Source organism: Nycticebus coucang, chromosome 16, assembly GCF_027406575.1.
Source record: "Nycticebus coucang isolate mNycCou1 chromosome 16, mNycCou1.pri, whole genome shotgun sequence".
Lineage (NCBI taxonomy): Eukaryota > Metazoa > Chordata > Mammalia > Primates > Lorisidae > Nycticebus > Nycticebus coucang.
In genome coordinates this window covers 77922195-77945300 of record NC_069795.1, presented here as the reverse complement: position 1 = coordinate 77945300, position 23106 = coordinate 77922195, and the positions used below count along the sequence as shown (strand labels likewise).

Here is a 23106-nt window from a genome sequence, read left to right as displayed (position 1 = left end):
TTTCTTGGCATGTCGCAAAGAAAATTTTACGCAGGCCTTTGGGATCATGTAAGAGAATATTCATTGCAATGTTTGTGGAGCCAGAGGCAATCAAGGTGTCTATTACTGAAGTAATGGAAAGATAAATTATGATGTATCTACACCTTGAAATCCTATGTAGCAATGAGAAGCAAAAAATTAGCTGTTTGTATAATGACAAACAATGGATCTTAAAACTAAATGCTGAGTGTAAACAGGAAGAAACTAAATAAGGTATAAGCCACACTATCATTTATATAATTAAACCATATGCATATGAAACAAATACATTTTGTAAGAACACAAATAAAAAGATTCATATTAAACACATTAGAATGTTTACCCTATATAGGATACAGGGGAAAGAATGAGAGCGGGAGTTGGGGTAAAAGGGAATATATAAATAAAGAAGGGGATTTGCACTAACCAGCAATGACAAAAGTGCATGAATTAGAAAAGGCAAGGAACAGTTTCCCCTAGCAGATCAAGAGAGGAATCCAGCCCTGTTGACACCTTGCTTTTAGCCTTGTAGACTGCTAACTTCTGTAACTATAATATAATAAATTTGTTATTTTAAGCCACTAAGTTTGTGGTAAATTTCTAAGTAAAGGAAATAGGAAAAATCATACAATAATTATAATTAATATATGAAAGGAACTCGTGAAAAAGGTATACAACAAACATAAACAGATAAGAGATTTCAGCAAAGAGATTAAAACTAGTCCAAACAGTCATATGGAAATGTCACACGTGAAAAACATAACATCAGAAATTAAGAATTACTTTGACAGTCTTAACAAAAATTAAATGAACCCAGAAGACAGAATCAGTGACTTTAAAGACAGGTCTAGAGAAATGATGCAAAGTGAAATACAAAGAGAAAAAAAGGTAAAAATGCAAAACATGCATCCAAGAGCTCTGGGACAACAGCAAATGAACTAATATACAGCCAGTAGAGCCTCAAAAGAAGATAAAAGAGAAAACATGGGAAGAAGAAATATTCGAAGAAATAATAGCTGAGAATCTTCCAAAGTTAATGAAAGATAAAAACAAACAAATAAATAAAAGACTAATATCCTCAAAGACAATGAGCTGAGAAAACTGGAAGATTAACACAAAGAAAATACACATACCAGAACACATAGCCAAACTGATGAAAATCGAAGTTGTAGAGAAAATCGTAAAGGAAACCAGAAAAAAGAAAAATATAATAATAAACACAGAGGAACAAAGATAAAAGTTACAACAAACTTCTCACCAGGAACTATGCAAGCCAGAAAGAATTAAGTTGCATCTTTAAAGTTCTGTAAGAAAAAAAAATCATTCAACTAAAAATTATTTATGTAGTAATAGTCATATTTTAAAAAATATACTAATTTAAGTCTACCAACTTAGCTTTTTCTTCTTATTACATCTGCTGTTTGTTCTTTTCCCCATCCTGTCTTCTTTTAGATTGAGCACTTTTTTTTTTTTTGAGACAGTCTCACCCTGTCACAATGTAAAGTGTTGTGGCATCATAGCTCACAGCAACCTCCAACTCTTGGGCTCAAGTAATCCTCTTGCCTCAGCCAAGTAGCTGGGACCACAGATGCCCACCACAATGCCTGGCTAGTTTTTCTATTTTTAGAAAAACTGGGGTCTTGCTCTGGCTCAGGCTGTTCTCAAACTCCTGAGCTCAAGCAATCCACCCAAGTTGGCCTCCCAGAGTGCTGGGATTACAGGTGTGAGCCACCGTGCCCAGCATAGATTGAGTACTTTTTATTATTCCATTTTATTACCATATTATACTGAAAATTATATCGAATGTAAATAATCTAAATATTTCAATTAAATTACAATAGCTGTCAGACTGTATTTAAAAAGTAAGACTTAGTTATTACATATGCTATCGACAAAACAACAAAATCTTCAAACATAAAGACATGGCTTAAAACTAAAAGAAAAGATACATCACACAGATGATAATCAGAATGATACCAGCACAGAGGGTTCTTGACTTCCTGCAAAAAGGAATTTGAACTCAGGGACACATGCAAAGCAAAGAAATTTATTAAAGACAGAGCATAGGAAGTTAGTACATTCTCAAAGATGGTAGGGAGCAGATGGCTTCAATAAAGAGTAGGGCCACCGCAGGGTTATGGTCTGCCCTTTTATGCTAATTCATAATAATATGCTAAGCTGGAAGTGGAATATTCATGAAATTTCTTAGGGAAAAGGTGGAGAGTTCCTAGACCTGGGAATCTTCCCCTTTCTTAACTTAAGGGGTAACTTTCATGGCATTTGTAAACTGTCATGGTGCTGGTGGGTGTGATTTTTTTTTTTTTTACTACCTTAATAAGAGTAGTTCATTTAGAGACACTGTTGCCTCAACTGTGTGCATGTCCAAATGAGAGGAATTCCCCCTTTACCTTAGATAAAGATGTCATGACTAAGGTAAAATAACAGCTAAGCATATTCACGTTCTTGTTACTTTATTAACCTGCTGGCCTTCTTCTGACCCCTCGCTACCTGCTTTATTTCTGACTCGTGTCTTAAGAAGACTCAATCACCATTTAGAGGTCAGTTCTCCCCAAATCAAATCTAAGTTCAACACAATCTCAAAATTCCAACAGGTTTTGTTGTTTTTGTTGCTGAAGTTGAACTGCCCATTTAAACGTTTATCTGGAATTAGAAACAATGAAATATAATTAAAACAATTTTGAAAAAGAACAAAGTTGGAGAACTCATACTATCTGACTTCAGGATTTACTATATGGCTATGAAAATCAAGACAGTGTGGCAGGATCATAAAGGAAAGACATGTAGATCCAAGAAAAAATGAAATAGACCTATATATATGTGGTTGGTTAGTTTTGGTTAAGGAGATGAGGTAATTTAGTGGAGGAAAGGATAGTCTTCTTAAGCAGAAGTCAAGAATAGTGCTAATGGAATCAGATATTCATTTGGAAATAAAGAAACTGCATTCTTAGCTTACACCAGGTATAAAAATTAACTTGAAATGGGTCAGGCACCTAAATATAATTTTTAGAGCTAAAAGTCTAAAAATTGTAGAAGAAAACATAGGACAAAATCTTCGTGAACTTTGCATTAGATAAAATTTTCTTAAGACACAAAAAGCATAAACCAAAAAAGAGAAATTACCAATTGTACTTAATTAAATTTAAAAGCATTTGCTCTTCAAGTCATTGTTAAGGAAATACAAAGACAAGCCATAGATTGGGAGGAAAGTATTTGCAAAGATGTCTGATCTTTGCATTTGATGAATGTCTTATAGTCTAAGTATATAAAGAACTTTCACAATTCAGTAATGAGAAGACAACTCAAAGAAATGGGCAAAAGATTTGAACAGAATCTTCATCAAAGAAGATATTTAAATGGCTAAAAGGCATATGAAAATGCTCAAAATCATTAATCATTAGAAAAATACAAATTAAAACCACCGTGAGATCTCACTACACACCCACTAGAATGATTAAAAATTTAAAAACTGACCGTACCAAGTGTTGGTGAGGACGTGGAGCAACAAGACATTCATCTGCAATTGCATGTATCTATAATTGCATGTATGTGTAATGTAAACACATATGTATTGATAGCCCAGCAATTCTGTTCCTAGGAATAGAACCCAAGAGAAATAAAAAAAAAATGTTCATGTGAAGACTTGCTATGTGAATGTGCATAGTGGCTTTATTCTTATTGATCCAAACTGGAAACAACTCAAATATCCGTTAATTGGTGAACAGATAAACAAATTTTGATAAATTCATGCAATGGAACACTACTCAGTAACAAACAGTAATGAATTACAGATACATGCAATTGCAGATGAATCTCAAAAGCTTTATGCCAAGTAAAAGAGACCAATCACAAGACAACATATCGTGTGATTCTATTTATATGACATTCTAGAAAAAGCAAAACAATAGTGACTGAAAGCAAATTTAGGGTTACAAGGAGCCAGAGAATGGATGATGGGCTCAGGTCGTGAGAGGGGAACATGTTAGGGTGATAGAATGGCTCTGTCTTGATTGTGGTGGTGCCTTCCCAAGTGAATACATTTATCAAAATACATTTGCCCCTTAAAATATACCCTTAGGTCAGGCTTGGTGACTCATGCCTGTAATCCTAGCACTCTGGGAAGCTGAGGCAGGTGGATTGCCTGAGCTCAGGACTTTGAGACCAGCCTGAGCAAGAGCAAGACCCTGAAAAATAGAAAAACTAGCTGGGCATTGTGGTAGATGTGTGTAGTCCCAGCTACTTGACAGGCTAGGGCAAGACGATGGCTTGAGTCCAAGAGTTTGAGGTTGCTGTGAGCTATGACGTCACAGCACTCTACCGAGGGTGACATAATGAGAGTCTCTCTCAAAAAAAGTACCTTTTTTTTTTTGTTCAGGGACAGAGTCTCACTTTATCGCTCTTGGTAGAGTGCCGTGGCATCAAAGCTCACAGCAACCTCCAACTCCTGTGTTTAGGTGATTCTCTTGCCTCAGCCTCCTGAGTAGCTGGGACTACAGGCGCCCGCCACAACACCCAGCTATACTTGGTTGCAGTTTGGCCAGGGCCGGGTTGGAAATGTCTATCCTCATTACATGGGGCCAGCACTCTACTCACTGAGCCACAGGCACTGCCCAGAACCTTAAAATTTTATGCTATATAAATAAACCAGGTTAAAATATGCATACACAAAATAATGCTTTTGAGGGGAAAAAAAGAGATGAAGTAAGAGTGTAAGTGTTGGTGGGTGAGGATGGGGAAGCAAAAATAAAATGAGAAACAGAGAGAAGAAGAAAGGGAAGGCAAAGAGACGAGTTCTCTCTCTCTCTACACAGAGAACTACAGACACCAGGGTAACACCACACCACACAGAGAACTACAGACACCAGGGTAACACCACACCACACAGAGAACTACAGACACCAGGGCAACACCACGCCACGCAGAGAACTACAGACACCAGGGCAACACCACACCACACAGAGAACTACAGACACCAGGGTAACACCACGCCACGCAGAGAACTACGTACGCCAGGGTAACACCACACCACACAGAGAACTACAGACACCAGGGTAACACCACGCCACGCAGAGAACTACAGACACCAGGGTAACACCACGCCACGCAGAGAACACAGACACCAGGGCAACACCACGCCACGCAGAGAACTACAGACACCAGGGTAACACCACACCACACAGAGAACTACAGACACCAGGGTAACACCACGCCACGCAGAGAACACAGACACCAGGGCAACACCACGCCACGCAGAGAACTACAGACACCAGGGTAACACCACACCACACAGAGAACTACGTACACCAGGGTAACACCACGCCACGCAGAGAACTACAGACACCAGGGCAACACCACACCACACAGAGAACTACAGACACCAGGGTAACACCACGCCTACAGAGAGAACTACAGACACCAGGGCAACACCACACCACACAGAGAACTACAGACACCAGGGTAACACCACACCACACAGAGAACTACAGACACCAGGGCAACACCACGCCACGCAGAGAACTACAGACACCAGGGCAACACCACGCCACGCAGAGAACACAGACACCAGGGCAACACCACGCCTACAGAGAGAACTACGGACACCAGGGCAACACCCCGCCACGTAGAGAACACAGACACCAGGGCAACACCACGCCTACAGAGAGAACTACGGACACCAGGGCAACACCCCGCCACGTAGAGAACACAGACACCAGGGCAACACCACGCATACAGAGAGAACTACGGACACCAGGGCAACACCACGCCACGCAGAGAACACAGACACCAGGGCAACACCACGCCTACAGAGAGAACTACGGATACCAGGGCAACACCCCGCCACGTAGAGAACACAGACACCAGGGCAACACCACGCCTACAGAGAGAACTACGGACACCAGGGCAACACCCCGCCACGTAGAGAACACAGACACCAGGGCAACACCACGCCTACAGAGAGAACACAGACACCAGGGCAACACCACGCCTACAGAGAGAACTACAAACACCAGGGCAACACCACACCACGCAGAGAACTACGGACACCAGGGTAACACCAGGCCACGCAGAGAACTACGGACACCAGGGCAACACCACGCCAGGCAGAGAGAACTACGGACACCAGGGCAACACCATGCCAGGCAGAGAGAACTACGGACACCAGGGCAACACCACGCCAGGCAGAGAGAACTACGGACACCAGGGCAACACTACTCCACGCAGCCACCCCCTTGGGAAAGGAAAGGGAAAGAAAGGAGAATAGAGCCCCCAGAAGAGCTGATCAACTAGGATTGGGTATCTATTATTGTTATCTTTTGGGATGTCAAAAATGAATGCAGTGTAACTGTTTCACAGCAATAGGCTCATACAAATTTGAATTTTTAAGAATCTCATTGTTAGAAAGGATCTTATAGCTTATCTAAGGCCACCTTTGACAGAGGATAAGAATCCTCCCTATCACATCTCCAGAGCTTGGAAATCAGCAACTTTTCCTTGTCATGATTTGACCAAGCAGTTGGGGTCCTAATCTGACAGCGATGACTAGGAGGGTCAGTCTGCCTCCTTCCTTCCCAACTTCTACCCCACTCCTTTCTTTTATCCCACTCCCTCACAGAGTGCATCTTCTCCCCGTCCCACTTTGTGTCATGTTACGTTACGTATATTATGAAATGATATTTATTATATTGGTGGGGTCCTTGTCACCTAGAATGAAGTGCAGTGGTGCTATCATAGCTCACTGCAACCTCAAACTCCTGGGCTGAAGGGATCCTTCTGCCTCAGCCTTTTTTTTTTTTTTTCCCACTTCTTTTTGCCAAGTTTAATAAAATTTTACGAATTTTTTGGCTGCTGTAATTCAAGCTGTGACATGCTCACAACCGCACACAAGAACATGCAGCAACAATGAGAAGACTCCCTCCACCACACGGCCACGCGAACGCAACAGGGAAGCACGGATACACCAAGGCTGCCTCAGCCTTTCAAGTAGCTAGAACTACGGCACGTGCCACCATGCCAGCTAGTTTGTTGTGTGTTTGTTTATTGTTTGTTTGTTTTGGTAGAGACAGGGGTCTCTCTGTTTCCCAGGCTCTTCTCAGACTCCCCAGCTCAAGGGATACTCCAACCTCATCCTACCAAAGTGCTGGGATTACGGGCAAGAGCCACTGTGCCTGGCCTATTTTTCATATTTTATTTTTCCTAGCCTTCTTGTGGCAAGCAAATCTGCCCCACTTTAGCTATTTGAAGACTATGGTCATATGCCCCCTGGAATCCTCACTCTTCCAAGTTCAGTATTTCCTATTCCTTACCTATCCTGAGATGGCTTCTGAGGCCTGCCCTGGGCTCTGGTCTGTCAGGCTTCCTGGGGAGTGTGGTGCCACCACTGGGCAGAATTGTCTGAGCACTGTTCCCATCAGACACACTGCTTTTACTAATGGAGTCTAAACTTCTTTTAAAACTTTGTTCTCTTTCTTCATAAAGGGCTTTCAAAATTGTAAAACGTATCAGATATATAAAATTTTTGAACAAAATAATCACCTAAGAACCTATCACTCTGCTTTGGCAATCTGATGCCTTACTTCAGACTTGTTAAAGAAAATGAAACTTTACAGTTACAATCGAAACTCCCAATGTACACTTCCACATCCCCTCTTCCCTGGAGAAGACATTATCATGACTTGGGTCTTTTTTTTTTTTTTTTTTTGTAGAGACAGAGTCTCACTTTACTGCCCTCGGTAGAGCGCCATGATGTCACAGGACTCACAGCAACCTCCAGCTCTTGGGCTTCCGCGATTCTCCTGCCTCAGCCTCCCAAGCAGCTGGGACTACAGGCGCCCGCCATAACGCCCGGCTATTTTTTTTTTTTGGTTGCAGTTCAGCCAGGGCTGGGTTTGAACCTGCCACCCTCGGTATTTGGGGCCGGCGCCCTACTCACTGAGCCATTTCCATGCATGTTTTTACATAACTAAATGTATGAAACAAAACAACACGTAGAATTGCTTTACATGTTTCAAACTTCACATAGATAGTGATACACTGAAATGTATTTTTCTATAACTTAAGTTCTTGAAATGTATCTATCTATATTGATTCATTTTAACTCCTATTGACCAATCCACATTTTCTACAATGTGTTTATTCATGCTCTTGTCATGGGTATATCCATGGTTGTTTTCAACTTTCCTTATCGTAGACAATATTGCAGTGAATGGTCTTGATCATGACTCCTTCAGCATGACTGCGAGAGACCATCTCTAAGGTCAGTAGCTGAGACTAGACATTGCATATTTACTGTTTTTTTTTTTTAGACTTTAATCTTTATTTACAGGACACTGCAAGATATGAAATTCCACATAGAAATAAGAAACACTTTCAGAGGATAGGCTCCATACAGTATGTATGTACAGTTTGGAACTGTTCAAGTACAGTTTTGTTGTAAAAAGTGCTACAATAACAAACCACCTTTTAAAAAAGTTTGTAGTAGAGAAATAGTAAGTAAGACAAACTTATACCAAACGCAGTACACGACAACTTTGTGCCTCAGCTATACAATCTAAAAGTGAAAAGTCCCAGGAGCCCCATCCTGAACTTGGAAGGTGCAGCCTTCAGAGGTAGTTTCTGGTACTACATTTTGATCCTCCTCTTCCTCTACAAAGAAATATTTCTCAATCAAGTTTAATGAAGCCTTGTACACAGACTCATTTTCATGGTTTTTAGAGCTTCAGTTTTGTCCGAACCTCCACATTCTTCAATCATTATACTAAGTTTCTCAGTTTCACCTAGTTTTTCAGCAGCCTGAAAGATATTTGAAATGGCATCAGAATAACCAGAATAATTTTGGTATCTTTTGCAGTTAAGAGGTTCATCAATGGTTCTATTATGCCACAATGAAAGAGGTATATAGTCTGTTCAACTGTTCCAGCACTTGTATAGTTGCTCACAGCCCATACAGCTTCCTTTTATGTCTTAAAGTCTGCCTTAGAGAGAACACCAACAGGTAATGGGACTAGTCCATGATTCACAACTTGCTGCATCTGGTCCTGACGGCCAGCTGTGATGTTTGACATTGTCCATGTAGCTTCCTTTGAATGTTAGTTTTGGGGTTGGTCAGTAGGCTGGGAAAGACAGTAAGTGCTCCTGCATCAATTACAGCCTGAGTCTATTCATCTGTCCCAGTGACAATATTCCCTATGGCTCTTAGTGCAGGAGTCACAATTGCCAATTCAGTAGCTCCCCAAAGCTTCACAAGTTGGGGCACAACTCCTGTTTTCACAACCATTTCAGTCCGTTCATTTGGACCATCAGTAAGGTAAGAAATAGCCCAGCAAGTATCTGCTAATACCTCTGGATCATCATGATGCAGGAGACACACTAAAGTAGGAAGAATCTGCTCCACAGCATCTAGTGGGGTGCGGGATTCTTGTTGCGACAAAGGTTGGAAAGTGTCCAGGTAAGATAGTAAGTAACCACATGATAAAGATGACATATCAGGAATAGCTAGAAGAGCCAACAGTGGGTCAACTGCACCATACTTAGTAACCAAGTCTCGGAAAACTGAACCATCACCTGCAATGTTTCCTAGAGCCCACACAGCTGGTTCACTGATATGAGCATGGGGAGAGGCCAACAGAGAAATGAATGCTGGACTAGCACCTCCATCTACCACAGCCTTAGTCTGTTCTGATGTCCCAGAAGCAATGTTAGTTAGTGCCCACGCAGATTCAAATTGAATGGGACTACAATCAGTTCTACCCAAAAAGGACACAAATTTGGGGATCAAACCAGCTTGGATTATATTGTCAATGGGAGGCTGTTTTTCTCTAGAAAGTAGTTTCCTGGCAGCCTGAGTAGCTTGGAGCTGGTTTTCCATATTGGTGCTGTTTATACCTTTGACAATGTCATCCACAGACCAATTTACAGTACCCTGGTTGTTTCGGTTTTCCTGCAGTGGAGAAGTAGCATCATCAGGAAAAGAGCTTACATTTCTCCTTTTCAGCATCTGGTCATCTTTCTTAGCTTTCCTCAATTCCACATTAACTTCTATTCTGCATCGCCTCATTTCTGTACTGTCTTTTCCCTTATTCTTGAACCTGTTAAGTCGGGCAGCTGGTGAATTAGCATTCTCATTGGTGGACATGGTTATGAGACAAAGGGAGCTAGCTGCACAGCTAGCTCAAGCTTCCCCAGGAGGTGGTGCAGGACTCAGAAGATCTGGGTCGGCTGCCCTGGAAACGTCCACTGCAGCTCAGGCAGAACACGGTGTTTATATTTACTTTTTTATCCCTTTTTTTTTCTTTTTATTTGAGATAGTCTTTGTCGCCCTCTGTGGAGTACGTGGCATCACAGCTCACAGCAACCTCAAATTCTTGGGCTCAAGCAATTCTCTTGTCTCAGCCTCCCTAGTAGCTGGGTCTGACTACAGGTGCCCACCACAACACCTGGCTATGTTTTTTGTTTAGCAGGCCCTGGGCTGGGTTTGAACCCACCAGCCCCGTGCATGTGGCCGGTGCCCTAACCACTGAGTATGGGTGCCCAGCCTATATTTACTTTTTAAATTATCAGACTCACACTAAGCTTGTGGTCTACCAATTTTACAGTATACACTCCCTGATATGTTCAGCTTTTGAAAAATTAATGTGTGCTCCCTGAATGTCTCCTGTACACGCAAAGCACCAGAGGCATACAGAAAAATGGTAGGTCCTTTGACTTCGAGGAACTTACGAACATATGAAGGCAGATTGAGCCAGCGCTGGGTCTATAGTTGGAGCACCCTTACTGCTGCTCCGTAATTGTTTATGGATATGCTGATGGGACGCATGTGCTGCTACTCTGGAAGGGAAGCCAAAAGGGAAACCCAATGACCTGACAGCATCTTTCCTTCAAGGATTACCTCCTCAAGTTTCATAATTGCTTACACTGTGGAGTGCCAATTGGCTTACAAAGTGCTTGCATATCCATTACCTAATTACTTCTTGTAACATGTTCGCTGAGAGCCAAGAGGAAGGGCACCAATCTTCATCCCCACCGTACTGATGAAGATGCTGAAGACAGATGGTAAAGTGAAATGTGCCACATCACAAGGCCAAAAATGGCAGAGCCCAGGCTAGAACTCAGGTCTCCTAATCCAAGATCAGTGCCCTCCCCACCATGTCACTGACTCCTCACAGCTAGAAAACCCTATAGGGCAGAAAACTTTCTGTCTTTGTATCAGGCTGAAAGACATGTTAGCAACAAAAGCTAGCCTGAGGACAGAGCGTGAACCTCTCGAAGAAGAGCATTCTCCCGCTCCTCTGTGTCAGTTGGTAGGGGCCACAGACACTTGGTGCCTTATCAGTGTCACTTGCCTCTTTGGGAGTGCTGGAGGCAGCTATGAAGGAACGTGAGCAGTGGCTGGAGTGAAGGTGGAAAGGAGCTGACCCTACCCTGTCTAAACTACTCTGGGCATTCCCACAAACAAGTGAGGATGCTGGGAGACACTGGATGGATGGGCTGAGATCCTGAATCAGCAGGTGTGGGTAGGGTGATGAAAAGTAAAAATGTGACTTATGTTAACATGACCTTCTTTATAGCCACAGGCTGGGGCTTAGGGACATTTTGGTAATAGAAGAAATCTTGCTTATGTCCACCAGCAAGGAGAAATACACAAAAGTCTTAGGAATATTTTATATTATTTTCTGACATGAAAAAGCTTTTCAAGGTCAAGAAGGGCTGAGCTGAACAGCACCCTGTTCTCATGGCTTCCTCCCTCTGGCACAGTCTGGCTTCTCCAGAGTGGTGAAATACACTGAGGAACGCCCTCTCTTGGGAAAAAGTCATTAATTCTTGAGAGAGAAACTAAGAAGAAATATGATAACATGTGCTTTTTGGGAGACATTCAATACTGCTATGAAAGGTCCTTTTGTCAGAAGCCACTTTAAAAAACTTAAAACAGATGACTTTAAAGGTTTATTATGTTTCAAAACATTGATTTGTTATAGCTAAGCATTCTCCCTGTGTTCCAGAAAAATAGATTTCTCTCAAGAGAGGTCACTGTGGCTTAATTCAATTCAGCGGCATCTTTAATTTGGACACCTTTGATGGACAATAACTTCCTAAAGCACCCATCACGACCCCCTGTGCCCAGGTTTGTGGTGATACCAGGATGAATCAGCCATGGTTCCTGCCCTCAACAGGCTATAACAGATGTAGAGAGTAATAACTTAGGTTCTGTAATTACACTGATCAACAGCATCAGTAGGACCTGTACCATGTGAGGATGCCCAGCTTAGAATGTCTGTCCAGAGAGGATCTCTACCTCATTTTCCACTTGGGAAGCGGGTTGCCCTATATCCTCCCCATGGGAAGAGGAGAGGCTACCATGTGCCAGGTACCTTGGGTGCTATGTGGCACCAATTCTTGTCCTCACGCTGAACACAAATGGCTGCACTTCACTTTGGACTCATCAAGCACTCAGTGGTGTGGAACCAGCCTGGCCGAGGCCTGCAGTGGGCCTGGATAAAGAGAAGCTTGGGGTGCTGTAGAGGCAAGCAGTTGACCTCTCTGCCCCATTCCAAAGGCCAGGGCCAGAGGGCTCAGGGGTGCAGCCTGCGTTGGTATCTGACTGCTTCCAGGACTCAGAGGTAATGCTCACTTTTGCTTGTTTGTTGTTTTGCTTTTGTTTTGAGGCCCCTGCCTAGTTTAAAACTTTTCAGCCCAGGCAGAGTTATCTTTTCATTTCTGCATCTTTTGCTGAAAAAGGCAAGTAGGGCTCCCAGTGTGAGTGGAAACTGTTTTGGAGTGAGCTACCCTGGGTTCCAGACCAGTCTCTCTATCAACTGTGAAGACAACCTCTCCAAAGCTCAGCACTCTCACGTGCACATGGAACAAACCCTCTGGCTTATTCTTAGTAAAGCATCACAAGAATGGAGAAGCATGAATCCTATGTACTCAATTTTGATATGAGGACAATTAATGACAATTAAGGTTGGGGGGGGCAGAAAGAGGGACGGAGGGAGGGGGTGGGGCCTTGGTGTGTGTCACACTTTATGGGGGCAAGACATGATTGCAAGAGGGACTTTACCTAACAATTGCAATCAGTGTAACCTGGCTTACTGTACCCTCAATGAATCCCCAACAATAAAAAAAAAAAAAAGAAAAAAGAAAACAGGGTATGACCAGAAAAGTAAGATCATAGAGCTGTCTTCTGGGGGCACCCTCTCTTCTTACACAGATAGCCGGGCCTCTGAGATACAGGTTCTCCCAGGAAGAACACGGGAAGAGAGAACCGCAGGCAGCCCGGCAGCTCCGCCCACAATGACTCTTATGGAGACTGGAGCCTCCCCCACAGTGTGTCTGTGTGTGTGTGGACGAGACTAATAGGTCAATTTAAAGGGGGAGTAGCGCGTCTGCCCTTACAACTCACACACGCGTTGATCGTGCGGTCTGCAGGCTGCACAGGCTTTGGTTGCTCCCAGAAGTTCACCCCTCGTGGAAAGGATTTAGTCGTTCCCAGCCTTACCACCAGGCAGGTCCCACGGCTCTCGACTCCTCCCGGAGCACAGGGGCTGGCTGAGCCGAGAAAGGACCGGAAGACACCCGCCCTGCCTCCAGCCCGGCGCTGCGTCCCCCCCAGCGAGCGCGGGCCTCCCTGGCAGCCCCCCACCTCGCCTGCCCTGGAGCAGCGCCTTCCCACCTGGGGCGAGGGCGGACCAGGTGGCCCGCGGCCAAGGCCAAGAGGTCCGCTTCCCGTAGAGCGTTTGCGGAGCGGCGGGAGCGTCACCTTGCCCGGAACCACGTCTGAGGTTGGAGAAGGGCGACCTCTGGTGTTGGTTCTCAGAAGAGACGCCGCGGCCGCCTCCTGCCGCTGCGAGTGCCTGGGATTTTCCAGCAGAGGAGCGAGGGAACGAGGCAGCTGGACTGGGTGCTGCAGGCAGGGGAGAGGTGGCAAGGTCAGTCCTGTCCTCTGCACAGGGAAAGCTCAGCAGGCTGTGAGCAGGCATGCGTTGGATGGCATGCTCTGCGAGCGAGCAGGACTGCATGGTGACTGGCTTTCTGGGACACCATTCCTTGAGATGGACATTCACATTTTTTCCTTCTTTAGTAAAGTGCCACACAATTCTGGATTAAAGTCCCCCTGTCCTTCACTTCTAAACCGATTGCCTTGCCTATGCTCCTCTTATAAAGAATTTTAGAGTCGCAATTGCCTGCGGGACTGATGTCACTGGTGCTTAGGAGGCAGATGCTTTGGGAAATGAAGTGGCACAGGGATACGCGACAGGAGTCACATATCCCACAAATACATTTAGAACCTTTGTTGTTACTGTTTCCTAACACTTATAATCTATCTCCACTGCTACCTGATTTTACTGAGTTTAATGAGACCCCAACAGCTGCCCCAACAAAGTCAAATTTGTATATAATTTTTGCCACCCCGTTCCCAGTTATAGGTGGGTTGCCCCCCACCTCAGTTTGCTTGAGATAGCCCTGGTTTACTTCTGTTGCCCTGGCATAACTACTAATAGTGTTCTTTTTCATTCTGAAAAGAGTTCCATTTATATGATAAATTACACAGTCACCCTGTTAACAGATAGTCTATGTGAAAAAACACTTAGGCATTAGGATTTTGTGGATATGAGAAATAATGTTACCAAGAATTTCAGATTTAAGTGTTCATTACCATCTTGCCATAATTAGTGGTAAGCTTCTTGGCAGTTAAAACAAAAGAAAAATGGGAAGTGTTAGAAAGTTGTCTTATCAAATGACACATATTATATCTAGGAATATATTTATCAGGCATTAATCTTCATGAGGAACTTTTCCCATAAATTGTTACATAAGGGACACGGAGTAACATAAAGGACTCTGTCCTCAGTGGTGTCTTTGCAGAAGTTTCTATGTCACCATTTTGTAATATTAGTCCTCAAAAATGACTATGCTTTTTAATTCTATCTCCTTCTCTGTGAAAGATGGGAATGGAATAAAAATTATTTTACAGGGATTAGCTGAGATAATATGTGCACAAATGCCAAATAAACTATAAAAATCAAAAAATTATCATTTTTATGCATACTCTCTTGTCCAAACCTCTCCTTTTATTGTTGAGGAAGCCAACATCCAGAGAGGGAGGAAAGGACTTGGCTAGTTAGTGGCAAAATCAACTGGACTCCTGTTTAATTATATTACTCAATGATAACAAAACCTCAAATTGCTGTTCACCCAGACATTACTGAGATTCTTTCAGGCATCAGTGGGAGGTGGGAGGTGGGAGGATGATGCAGGAGGAAATTCAAAGGCCTGAGTCTTGGAACACAGAGGGTGTGGTAGCCCAATACAGAGGCCAGAAATGGTGATTCAAATAATCTTCATAAAAAAGTTATTAACAACAAAGTGATTTTGCTAACAAGAAAAAAATGTTGGGTGGCGCCTGTGGCTCAGTGAGTAGGGCACTGGCCCCATATACCGAGGGTGGCGGGGTCAAACCCAACCCCTGCCAAACTGTAACAAAAAATAGCCGGGCGTTGTGGTGGGCACCTGTAGTCCCAGCTACTCAGGAGGCTGAGGCAAGAGAATCACCTAAGCCCAGGAGTTAGAGATTGCTGTGAGCTGTGACAGCACAGCACTCTAACGAGGGCGATAAACTGAGACTCTGTCTCTAAAAAAAAAAAAAGTTATTAACAAATTTTCTTTTAGCAAAATAATCATCTCCTTGTGGTGTTTACTTGTCTGAAAAGAACAAGATACCTGTCTTTTTGCAAGTTAAGAAAAAGCAAAAAAAAAAAAAAGTCGTTCTTGGTTCTGGTTTCACACAGCCCTCGGGGCCTAGTTCCGCCAGTGGGTTTTCCAGCACAACCTTATTTTCATCTTCTCCTTCTCTGGCGAATGGATCTTATAGGCTGGTCAGCTTCAGCATCACCCAGAAACTCATCAGACATGCAAATTTCGGGTACCATCCCAGACCCACTGAATCAGAAACTGGGAGTGATTCTGCTGCATATGAAAGTTTGAGAACCTCTGTTCTAAGTTGTTCTTAGGGCCCTACCTGGTTTCAAAGAGAGAAGAGAAGAGAACTCAAGGCAACCAGCCTGCAACCTGGTCTTTCCAAACTCCTAAAACCACTGCTTTTTTCAGGTGTGGCTATTGCACCTGGATTTGCTAAACAATGAAGGCGTAGTATGACTTCTGTCTAATGGTTTGCCAGCCAATACCACTTCTGGATAATAAAAACTACCTTTACCAAGCCCATCATATGTGGCAGACCCAAACTTTATCACTGCAATCTGATGGCCCATTTTAGTTTTGTTTTAAAGAAGCAGCAGTTATCTCTTAAGTCTCTTGAGTTCAAAAATGTATCTCGTTCTTTTTTTCCATTTTTTATTTGTAATTATTATGAGTACACAGTAGTTGTATATAAGGTGCATGTAATGTTTTGAAACAGGCATACAATGTGAATTAATCAAATCAGAGTAATTGGGTATCCAACACCCAAGGCATTTAACATTTCTTTGTGTTAGGAACATTCCAATTATGCTTTTTAAGTAATTTTTAAAAATGCCCTGACTTATGGTTGATTATAGTCACTTTGTTGTGCTATCAAATATTGTTGATTCTATCTATATAAGTGTATTTTTGTATCCATTAACCATTCCCACTTTATCCCCCACTTCCCAGCTTCTAGCAACCATCATTCTATTCTCTGTCTCTAGGAGATCAATTTTTTAAATACTTAGCTCCCACATATGAGTGAGAACATGCAAGGCGTGTCTTTCTTTGCTTGGCTTATTTCACTTAACATGTGTTCTCCAGTCCCATTCACATTGCAGCAAATGGCAGGATTGCATTTCTTTTTTCTGGCCATATAATATTCTATCATATATTTATACCACAATTTCTTTATCCAGTCATCTGGTGATGGACACTTAGGTTGATTTCATATCCTGACTATTGTGAACAGTGCTACAATAAACATGGGAGTGTAGATCTTTTCGATATACTGGATGGGATTGCTGGATCTTATGGTGTTTCTCATTTTAGTTTGAGGAACTTCCATACCATTTTTCGTAGTGGTTGCACTGATTTACATTGCCACCAACAGTGTATGAGGTTTTCTATTTTTCCACATCCTCACCAGCATTCATTATTGCCTTTTTGATAAAAGTCATTTTGACTGGGGTTTGTAGTTTTGATTTGCATTTCTCTGATGACTAATGATGTTCAGCATTTTTTCATATACCTGTAGCCCACCTGTATGTCTTCTTTTGAGAAATGTCTATTCAGATCCTTTGCACATTTTAAAAATTGGATTATTTAATTTCTTCCTATCGAGTTGTTGGCAATCCTTATAAATTCTAGTTATTGATCTATTGTTAAGTTGGTAGTTTGCAAATATTTTCTCCCATTCCGTGTATTGTCTCTTCACTTTGACAGTTTCCTTTGCTGTGCAGAATCTTTTTAGCTTGATGTGACCCCATTTGTCCATTTTGCTTTGGTTGCCTATGCTTTCTGAACTACTCAAAGTGCCCTTCCTCAGTCTTTATTTCACATATAACTTCCTGTCAAGAGAGCAGGAATTTATTTGACTCACATCACAGAGGGAAAGCAGAAGGCTGAGTTCCTGCCCTGGCTGGCAAGGGGCACACCAGGGAGAGTTGATGCCCATATGTTCATTCCTTAGCTCGAACAGTCAGCATGCCAATCTAAGCTTGGGAACAAGCTGCCATAGCATGAACAGGGAGGGCAGAAAGACAAGAAGGAGAACAGGAGAGAGTATGGAGACAGGCCAAGAGAGAATCAAGGACAGAAGTATTTTCCCTCTGGGATAGTGGTTCTCAGCCTTAAGCTGCATATTAGAATCACCTGGGGGAACTTTTTTTTGAGCTAGAGTCTCACTTCATTGCTCTGGGTAGAGTGCTATGACATCATAGCTCACAGCACTTGATCTTAGCCAAAAGGCTGAGAAGCGATCATCATAGCTCACAGCAACCTCAAACTCCTGGGCTCAAGCGATCCTCCTGCCTCAGCCTCCTGAGCAGCTAGGACCATAGGCACCCATCACAACAATTAACTATTTTTTTTTTTTTTTTTGCTGGGGCTGGGTTTGAACTTGCCACCTCCAGCATATAGGGCTGGTGCCCTACTCCTTTGAGCCACAGGTGCCACCCACAACAATTAGCTAATTTTTAGAGACAGGGTCTTGCTTTTGCTCAAGCAAAATATACAAACAAAAAAGTCAAGAATGGAGAAATCAAACTATTGCATGGCTGTTGTGCTAACTGTGTACATTTGAAGATAAACTACATCAAGTTAGAAGTAAATACTAGAAACCCTAAAGCAACCTCTTTTTAGCTTTTCTGGTAAACTTGGCACAGAAAATGATTGCCTATTTTTACTTGGAAAAAAATAGGAAAGTTTCTTCGGAAACAAATCAACATAATGTCATTCTAGCTGTGTTCCCACCACCATGCTTTGGCTTTGCAGTCACTGATAGAGTATTGTTAATAGCTAAGCTCACAAGGGAAGGCCAGTATTTACTTACTGACAGCAGACACTAAAAATAGTAACTCATTTTGTTTCAAGTTTACTTCTTTTTCTTTCCTTAAAGGCTCTTGGTTATTCTGTCTCTTTTCCCCACACAGTTAATTATAGAATCTAAACTCTGTAGGAGATTAGTTGCTTCCAGTAGGTAAAATCCTTGCCCAGGTGTCTGAGTTCTGCTCGTAGAGTCCAAAAAACCTAGAGGCAGGAATGGTCCACAAGCCCTGCGTGAAGACGGAAGCTCCCAGAGAACAGATCAAAAGGTTTAATAACCAGAATCCACAGAGAACTCAAACGTATAAGCAAGAAAAGAACAAGTGATGCCATCACAGGCTGGGCAAGGGACTTGAAGAGAAACTTCTCTGAAGAAGACAGGCGCACGGCCTACGGACATATGAAAAAATGCTCATCATCTTTAATCATCAGAGAAATGCAAATCAAAACTACTTTGAGATATCATCTAACGCCAGTAAGATTAGCCCATATCACAAAATCCCAAGACCAGAGATGTTGGTGTGGATGTGGAGAAAAGGGAACACTTCTATACTGCTGTTGGGAATGCAAATTAATACATTCCTTTTGGAAAGATGTTTGGAGAACACTTAGAGATCTAAAAATAGATCTGCCATTCAATCGTATAATTCCTCTACTAGGTATATACCCAGAAGACCAAAAATCAATTGTAACAAAGATATTTGTACCAGAATGTTTATTGCAGCCCAGTTCATAATTGCTAAGTCATGGAAAAAGCCCAAGTGCCCATCGATCCATGAATGGATTAATAAATTGTGGTATATGTACACCATGGAATATTATGCAGCCTTAAAGAAAGATGGAGACTTTACCTCTTTCATGTTTACATGGATGGAGCTAGAACATATTCTTCTTAGTAAAGTATCTCAAGAATGGAAGAAAAAGTACCCAATGTACTCAGCCCTACTATGAAACTAATTTATGGCTTTCACATGAAAGCTATAACCCAGTTATAACCTAAGAATGGGGGGAAGGGGGAGAGGGAGGGGAGGGAGGGGGGACGATGGGCGGAGGGAGGGTGATTGGTGGGATTACACCTGCAGTGCATCTTACAAGGGTACGTGTGAAACTCAGTAAATGTAGAATATAAATATCTTAACACAATAACTAAGAAAATGCCAGGAAGGCTGTGTTAACCAGTGTGATGAAAATGTGTCAAATAGTCTATAAAAGCAGTGTATGGTGCCCCATGGTCGCATTAATGTACACAGCTATGATTTAATAATATAATATCTATATATAAAGATGTTAACTGTTTACCAGGGCTGAAGGCAGCACAGCCAGACATCTTAGGCTGAAGGTTTGATTTTCTCACTCTGCTAAGGACTGGATCCTCACTGATAAGGCTTTCTGCTCCTTTCAAGATTGCCAGTGAGCTCTGCATGTTTTTAACTTAGTGGTCAATTTTCAGTCCTCACTTTCTGATTTATTAGCCCCATTTGCAACACTTGATCACTTCCACTTCTTTGACATTCATTGTTCACCTGGCTTGCAGATCACTCTTCTCTCCTACCTCTCTGTTCTTTGTCTCCTTTGCCAGCTCTTTCTCTCCTCTCAGACTTTTAAATATCAGAGGGTCTCAGGGTTCAACTCTAAGAACACTTCTTTTCTCACCATATGCATTCCCTTGGTGATCTAATCCAGGTTAAGAATTTATTATTTCCTGCACAGCTCTCTTCCAGACTGAACTGCAGACTCCATCTCTCCCTCTGGATATAAAAGCATTTCAAACTTAACATGTTCAAAGCTGAACTCTCATTTTTTGCTTAGAACATTCTCTCAAACTTCAAATTTCCCCTCTTTTCAGTTAATGCACTTACTGAAAACACATTCTTCTGGTTACTCAACAAAATGTTCAGAGTCATCCACAACCTCTCCCTCCCTCCCTTACCCTACATCTGCTCTGGCAGCAAATCCCATGGACTCGACCTTCCAGGCTTGGGCAGAATCAGCCCACTTCTCACAGCTCTGCCACCACCACGCTGGCCTGAGCCACCGTGCTCTCTCTCCTGTTATTCTAACTGGTCTTCTGCCTCCATCCCTGACCTGCTTTAATCTATCCTCAAAATAGCAGCCAGAGGAATTCTTTCAAAATCAAGTTAAGATCATGTTATTCCTCTGCTCAAAAACCTCCAGTGATTCCCAGCTTAGTAGAGCCGAAGTCCAACATTCTACAGTAGTCTGGCCCCAACTGCCCCTGCGACCCCCCACCCTCCTGCTCCTCCTCTCTTTGACTCTGCTCCAGCTGCCCTGGCCTCCTAGTGTCAATGAACCTGACTGCGCATGCTCCCTCCCGGGCCACCTGCCATTCTCTCAGGGAGGGATGCTCGCCAGAGGCCGGGCTATCGCAGCTTACACCCCTCTACTTACCTAGGCCTTCTCCTGGACCTCGTGCCCAATGTTGTATCGATAGTTTTACATTCTGTTTCTTAAAGAGGGTTCCAAAATTGTATAAACATCGCATCCAACCAGACCCGGGTCTATGCCTGCTCTCCAGGTATCTGTGTGACTCGCTACCCAATCGCGTTCACGTCTTTGTTCAACTATGATAGCACTGAAAGGTGGGCTTAATAATAACCTATCTAACAGAGGAAAATTAGCAAAAAATAAGAGAAACTCACAGCACATAATTGCCCCTTTAGAGAGAAAACTCATAACCCAGCTACCCTTTGTGTAATGTAAACACTGGTGGCCTAACTAGTTTTCACTAAGAGTTGTTTCTCAGCCTTGAAGAGCTCTAAGCACACAGTAGGACCTCTCTGCCTCAGCTCTTGCCAAATTCCAAGGACTCTGATAATGTCGGCCTCACAGAAACAAGAAAGAAGAAAATAAAGAGAACTTGCAACAAGTTTGCAGCCGCTCCTGTTATCCACCTGCCAAAGCAGAGAGAGAAAAAAAGTCATTTTTACCCTTTAAAAACACAGAGCTACTTCTCTGGCCTGCCATTTTCATTCCTTCCTCTGTGTACCATGGCCACTCCCTTCTCTCTCTCTCTCTCTCTTTTTCTTTCTCGGGAAAATAAATTAACTTTGTACTTCTTTCTATCCTAATCTTCGCGTCAGAATTCTTTTTCCACCCACCACGAGCCCTAGTAAATTTCTACCCTTTCACATACCACAATCCCTTCATGGCTAGAAACTTCCTAACCTTCCTTCCTGCTTTATTTTTAGCCATAGAACTTACTACCATCTTCAATACTAATCTTTACTTATTTATCTTATTTTCTGTCTGCCTCACTAGAATTTAAGCCCCATGAAGGCAAAGATTTGTATATATTTTTCCCCCAGCAATATCCCCAGGGCTCAGAGCAATACCTGGACAATAAGACGTGTTCAGTAAGTGTCTGCTGAATGAATAAAGTTCTACTTTTGGAATAAGGAAGTAAAAGAAGAGAATTTGTTTTTGCAGACACAAAAAGAAGGGCAGTAGAACGCTGGGGGGAGTACACAGGTAGGAGAATAGTAAAGGCAGGTGGCTTTGCATTCACCACGGGCTCTAGGCCCCATTCCCACTGAAAACAGTCCAGAGTTGGTGTTCAGTTTAGCTGGGAATGGTGGCATGCACCTGTACTCTAAGCTACTCAGGCTGAGGCTGGAGGATTGTTCAAGCCTAGGAGTTTAAGGCTACAGTAAGCTATGATCAGGCCAGTGTAGTCCAGCAATAGAATGGAAACAAAAATGCAAGAAAGGATGTCATTAGGTTTAAAGAGTAGGTTAGATTAGCCAAAGACAGCAAAGTAAGACTTGAGTTGGGATGTTCAGGATAGATCAGAATAAACTCGGGGAATTGCCATGAACAGTGCAAGAGTATTCAAAGCTCCCTGGTACAGGCTATATGATTCTGGAGCCAGGTGGCTTGGTGGTGGCAGGAAGCACAGGTGCATCTTGCAGAAGGGCCTGCCAAAGCCTGATATCCCTGCCAGCTGGCCTGGCCACCAATAACCTGGATCTTTGAGAGGGTCACTGTCTTTCTAGGGCAGTTCTTTTGCCTTATTCTCAAAGACCATCAAAACTTAGTTTAGCGTATCCAAAGGACTTGCAAGATAGCACAGTAGTCAAGAAAGCAAGGTTTTAGACACTCTCTAAGGATTGAGGACACCACTGCTAAAAATGCCATTGAGAATTTAAGAGCAAATGATACATTTTATATGACAATTTTATTAAGGGAATAAATACCTACAACTGTGTGGTACCCAAGTTTGTTTAGTTATAGATTTTTAGAGGCATCTTGCAAAGTCTTATTCTAATTAAAGATCATTAGATTGAATTTCTTACTGTTTCTGGCCAAAACTAAGATGTCATATTCAGATTGATTTCTCCTAGAAAAGGAGCAAGCAATTGTGACTGTACACATACCAAGTTGCTCATTGCTAGCAGAGGCTATTGATATTTGAGGGAGTTAATATTTACCTATAATGTTCAGTGATACACTGTAATGCCAGGGTTCTAATTCAGCCAGAGCGCAGAAAAATTCAGGTCTGGAGGGCAAGTGAACGTGCTTTATTCAGCTCACGGGTGGCTGGTGAGCTAAGTT

At 42.7% G+C, this 23106-nt stretch overlaps 1 pseudogene; it reads right to left on the bottom strand.

Annotated features, from left to right (window-relative positions):
* Positions 1 to 8584: 8584 nt before the first annotated feature.
* LOC128567990 (importin subunit alpha-1-like) lies at positions 8585 to 10182 on the bottom strand (annotated as a pseudogene).
* Between the last annotated feature and the right edge of the window lie 12924 nt (positions 10183 to 23106).